At 41.3% G+C, this 4880-nt stretch overlaps 1 pseudogene; it reads right to left on the bottom strand.

Moving 5' to 3' along the window:
- Positions 1 to 3639: 3639 nt before the first annotated feature.
- Positions 3640 to 4608, bottom strand: LOC100765349 (annotated as a pseudogene).
- Between the last annotated feature and the right edge of the window lie 272 nt (positions 4609 to 4880).

Raw genomic sequence — 4880 nt, 5'->3', positions numbered from 1 at the left:
ACCTAATTCCATGTTCTTACTTGCTTTCTCCCTTTAGAAAGAAGACAAACTGGCAAACAAAGAAACAAAACAAAACCACAATATTTTAAAAAAGAAAAACACAGGAAACACACACAAACTCTCTCTCTCTCTCTCTCTCTCTCTCTCTCTCTCTCTCTCACACACACACACACACACACACACACACACACACACACACACACTATAATATCAGAAATTGGAAACCATAGCATAGAAGCAAAAAATTAAAATAAAAAAGCTCCCAAAGAGCGATACGAGGGACAAAGTATATAAAACTACCGCTGTGTTCATTTTATATTGGCCAACTACAGCTGGGAATGGGACCTATCCTTAAGTGTGGTTAATATTCCCAGTTGGCCTCTAATATAGAAAACTGATTTTTTCCCAATAGGATGTCAGTTTCATATGGTTTCTTAGATGTGGGAGCCAGTGTCCATGCCACCCTTTCAGTGACAAGATTCCATGTGGCTTGAACCTGTGAAGGCTTTGTGCATACTCCCACAGCTTCCTTGAGCTTCTACATCTATCAGGCCTCTTGTGTCTGGAAGACACAGTTTCCTTGGTGTTATAAATCCTCCCTGGGTCTTACAATATTTCTGACCCTACTTCTGCATAGCTCCCTGAGTTCTGAGGAGGAAATGGGTGTGATGGAGACATCTCATTTAGGACTGAGTTTTCCATAGTCTCTCACTCTCTGCACATTGTCCAGTTGTGGGTCTCTGTGTTAATTCCCATCTACTGCAAGAGGATGTTTCTCTGATGAAGGCTGAATGAGGCACTGGTCTATAGCAGAATGTTGTTAGAAAAGTCATTTCATTGCTGTGTTACTTTAACAGAACAACAGTATTTGGTTTTCCTGTAGGCCAGTGGTTCTCAAGCTGTGGATCATGACACCTTTGGAAAACCTCTATATCCAAAATAATTTACATTATGATTCATAACAGTAACAAAATTACAGCTATGAAGTAACCATGAAAATAATTTATGGCTAGGGGTCATTACAAAATAAGAAACATGTATTAAAGTGTCTCAGCATTAGGAAGGTTGAAAACCACTGCCAAGATTCATGGCCAACAGAGCAAGTTAGGTATAGGTTGCATCTTGTGGAGTGGGCCTTAAATTCAGTCAGAGTGGTTGGTTCCTTCCACAATATTTGTGCCTTTATTGCACCTGTATATCTTTCAAGCAGGTCACAGTTGTATATTGCAGGGTTTGAACCTGCGTTGGTGTTGACATTCATTGGCCTGTGCAGATCTTATGTGCTAGATCTAGGATCTGAGGAACAGAAAGAACGGGGAAGACTACAGTCTAATACTGTAGAGCACCTTACTTCAGTTTCAATGTACTTTTATACATAAATGAAAGAAAGAAAGCAATGATACAAGAAAGGTTGTTTGAGTTCAGAAAAACGTAGCCAGGAAAATGCAATCAGAAAAACATGTAAATAAATACCAATGAGCATATACTAAATATTGACAGAGCAGCTGTTTCCCAGAACTTTCTCAGGACAAACCAATTTAAACACGATTGCCAGGTACATAGTATAGATTATATCTAGGAAGCATGAAAGCAAGGAAGACAGTCATATCCAGATTCAGTGTACAATCATCAGAATGAGTCTATAGCTACATCCTGACATCCATTAAGAATAAACATGACTTATCAATTGAATGTAAGTGTTTGTCACAGGAGGCATAACATCACACCCAAGAACAATCCAGGGAACGAATATATATTCACTTGAGGCAAAAGGACCTCTACCTTTTTTTGGAGCCCTTCTTACAGTTTCCCAAGGCATTGCTCACCATGTGTCATTTCATTGACCATGTTCTAATAGGTTGGTGTTTACCTTCTTCCTCTGTTAGCATGCAGAGTGCCTTCCAGTACCATGAACACTAGTTGGTAGGGGCAGGGGCTCTAGCTTAACACTAACCCAACTTCAATAAGTTATTGAAGTGTTGTCTTCAGCAATAGGATCTTACTATCAGTTTGTGGAGAGCAACCAATAGCCGTGGCAATAGCCTGACGTGTTTGGGTGTTTACATGTAGCACTTTTGGCTAAATGATTAGATGTAAGCCATTTCTGGCACTGGGTGTTTCAGTTGGTGGCAAAAGACATTTAGTTGGGCCATTGGCTCCCCTATTGTTTGGTGACCCCATCTTTCATACACATATATATTTTAGTGAGCTTCTACAGTAATAGGTTTCCTTGTAAACCCTCAAATAGTATTCAGTGTTAATTGACCTTCACCATATTTCCTCTTTTACACCTCCATTTACCCTCCCTTCCCATTTAAGCCTCCAGTTTCAATCTCTTTCTGTCTCTCCATAGCTATATATTCTATTTCCCCTTGTTTAGAGAGTCCTCACTTCCTCCTAGTACCCTACTCTGTACCCAAACTCAGTGGTTATGTGGACTTTGAGGTGCCAATTGAAGGCTTAAATATTATCATTCACATATGATGGAAAACTTTCCATCCACATTTGTTGATTTGGGTCTGGGTTACTTCACTCACCATGATTTTTTCTGTCTTTATCCATTTAACTGCAAATTTCATATGTTTCAATTTTTATCAGCTGACCTACAACTGGCTATTAAAATACTGTTTTGCTTTAAGTTTTCTTAGGTGAAACTGTAAGACATTAATCTAAGCTTACTTTTTCCTCTACTATAGTAATAAAGCCCCTTCTTAATGCTGTGTGTCTTGAGTCATGAGTTTTCTATTCTGTCTGTTGGGAATAGATGTTATTCCCAGGCCCAGGGGTAAGCCAAGCAACCATTTTCTCCATCCCTTGCAGGTGCTTCTGGTTTCCTTTCCACACTCTACCCCACTCATCAGCTCATCTGCTGGGCTCACTCTGAGGAGTGCTTTCTACCTCATTTTTATTACTCAAATCTGCAAACTCTATCTTCCCTGAAATCACAGCACTCCAAGCTCTGTCTTTGGCATACTGTCAGGTGATGCTGGGCTTTGCTTCCATGAGTCACACAATGGAAATTTACTGTTGGCAGATTGTCAGCCATTCTCTCTGCTTTGCTTCCATTCCTAGTATCTAATGTTTGAAAGTTTTTCTTTAATATATTTTCTTTATTTTTTTTCACATTGTTTCAGGTGAAATAAATTTGGTCATTTTTTTCCTTCATTGACTGTGAGAAAAAAATTTTCCCTCCTTTACGATGTTAAAATATATTGCTGTAGTACTTATGTGAATATTTAACTAAATAATGAATGACATTGCTTTTAATATAATAATTAATGGGTGAATAAAATGCATGTTTTTTTAGCAGTTGATAAACATTTGGGATTTTATCTAAATAAAAATCACAACCATGAACATTGAAGCTTTCTTGGTTCTCCTCAATGACACTGAGCATGCTCACAAGGGGTTCCCTTTGTTAAGTCTTAAATCAACCATCTTTAAAAGGAAAAAAGAAAACTCATTATACTACCATTTAATTTGTTTTAATGTTTCTTCGCAGATGGTGAAAATACTAAAGTACAGACAAGCAATAATCATAATGTTGTGGCCTACATTATAAACAAGGAATTATTAGATTTTAAAACATTTTCTGGTTTAAAAATAAATCTGGTTGTCAACGCAGCTCTGCTGGTCTCTTTAGAAGGGCTGGTTTCTACATCCCTGATGGTGCTCGCCTTTATCCATTTTCCCAGGACCTCCCTATCTGCCTCTTCTTCCTCTCATCTGTTCTGTCAATGGTCCAGGAGGGCCCTCAGGACCACCTTGTCCTCCTTCACCAAAGCCACCTCGGTCCATGCCACGACCACCTCAGAAGCCACCTCTCTCTCCACCTCAGCCATCTCTCTCTCCACCTCGGCCACCTCTCTATCCACCTCGGCCACCTCTGAACATTTCCTCCACGACCAACACGTTCCATAAGTCCAACTTTTCCTCTCCTCATGCCACCAGGGCTGCCTCAGCCATGATCACCACCTGAAGGTGACAAAGGTGGCAGAAGGAAGCCCTTAATCTTAGGGTCCTTACACTTGTTTCATTCTGTTCTCCAGGTGAAGCTCTGGTTTCCATAGCCGGGATTGGGACACTGCCAGTCTCCAGCAAAGTGCTGGACATTCCCTCCTCCAGAAGGGTTCCCTCCGGAGTCCCAGCCCCCCGTGGGAGGAAGCCTCCTCTGCTTCCTCTATGGCCTCCCACGAGACCCATGGGTCTTCCAGGCCCTCCAGTAAGTGGTGGTGGCATCCCTCTGCCCTCTCGATGTGGCATGCCATCCCACATGCATTTCATTGGAACCTTCTTTCAGGCAAGAGAAACTTTGAGTTTGCTTCTTAGAAAATCTTTTCCATTAAACAATTCCACAGAAGCCTTGGTATATTCCAGGTCTTCACAGGACTCTGTGAAGGCTTTCCTGTTTCCATACCCATGTAGATGTGGATCATGAGTTGCCCAGTTCTGTTGTTCATCTTGACAACCCCACACTGCTTAAAGATGTCTGCAATATCATCCAAACTCACATTGTCATTTAAACCTTGCACATGAATTGCACTGTTGTCAGAGTTTTCGCCAGAGTCTACAGAAAGGCCTTAGATCAAGATCTGGTCCTTCATCCATGGGCCTCTGCTGCCTGTAGCTTCTGCTCTGTTGGCTGTATTGAATTGGAGCCTGGCTGTAGAATCCAGTCTGGGGGGCTAACTGTGGGAGGCTGCTGCTCATAGCTACTTTGTTGATCATAGCTACTATGCTACTATACATAGCTGCTCAGTTGCCCATAGGTGTTATGCTGAGAGTAACTGTTCTGATTCTAACGTCATCTATGAAGAGGAGTAGCTGGTAGGAGGATAGGATGAAGGCACAGTGAATGGCTGTTTGGGGTATTTCCCAGG

The sequence above is a fragment of the Cricetulus griseus genome (assembly GCF_003668045.3).
Source record: "Cricetulus griseus strain 17A/GY chromosome 1 unlocalized genomic scaffold, alternate assembly CriGri-PICRH-1.0 chr1_0, whole genome shotgun sequence".
In the NCBI taxonomy this organism is placed as follows: Eukaryota; Metazoa; Chordata; class Mammalia; order Rodentia; family Cricetidae; genus Cricetulus; species Cricetulus griseus.
Note: the sequence above shows the minus strand (reverse complement) of the source record. Positions and strands in the feature narration are given on the sequence as shown.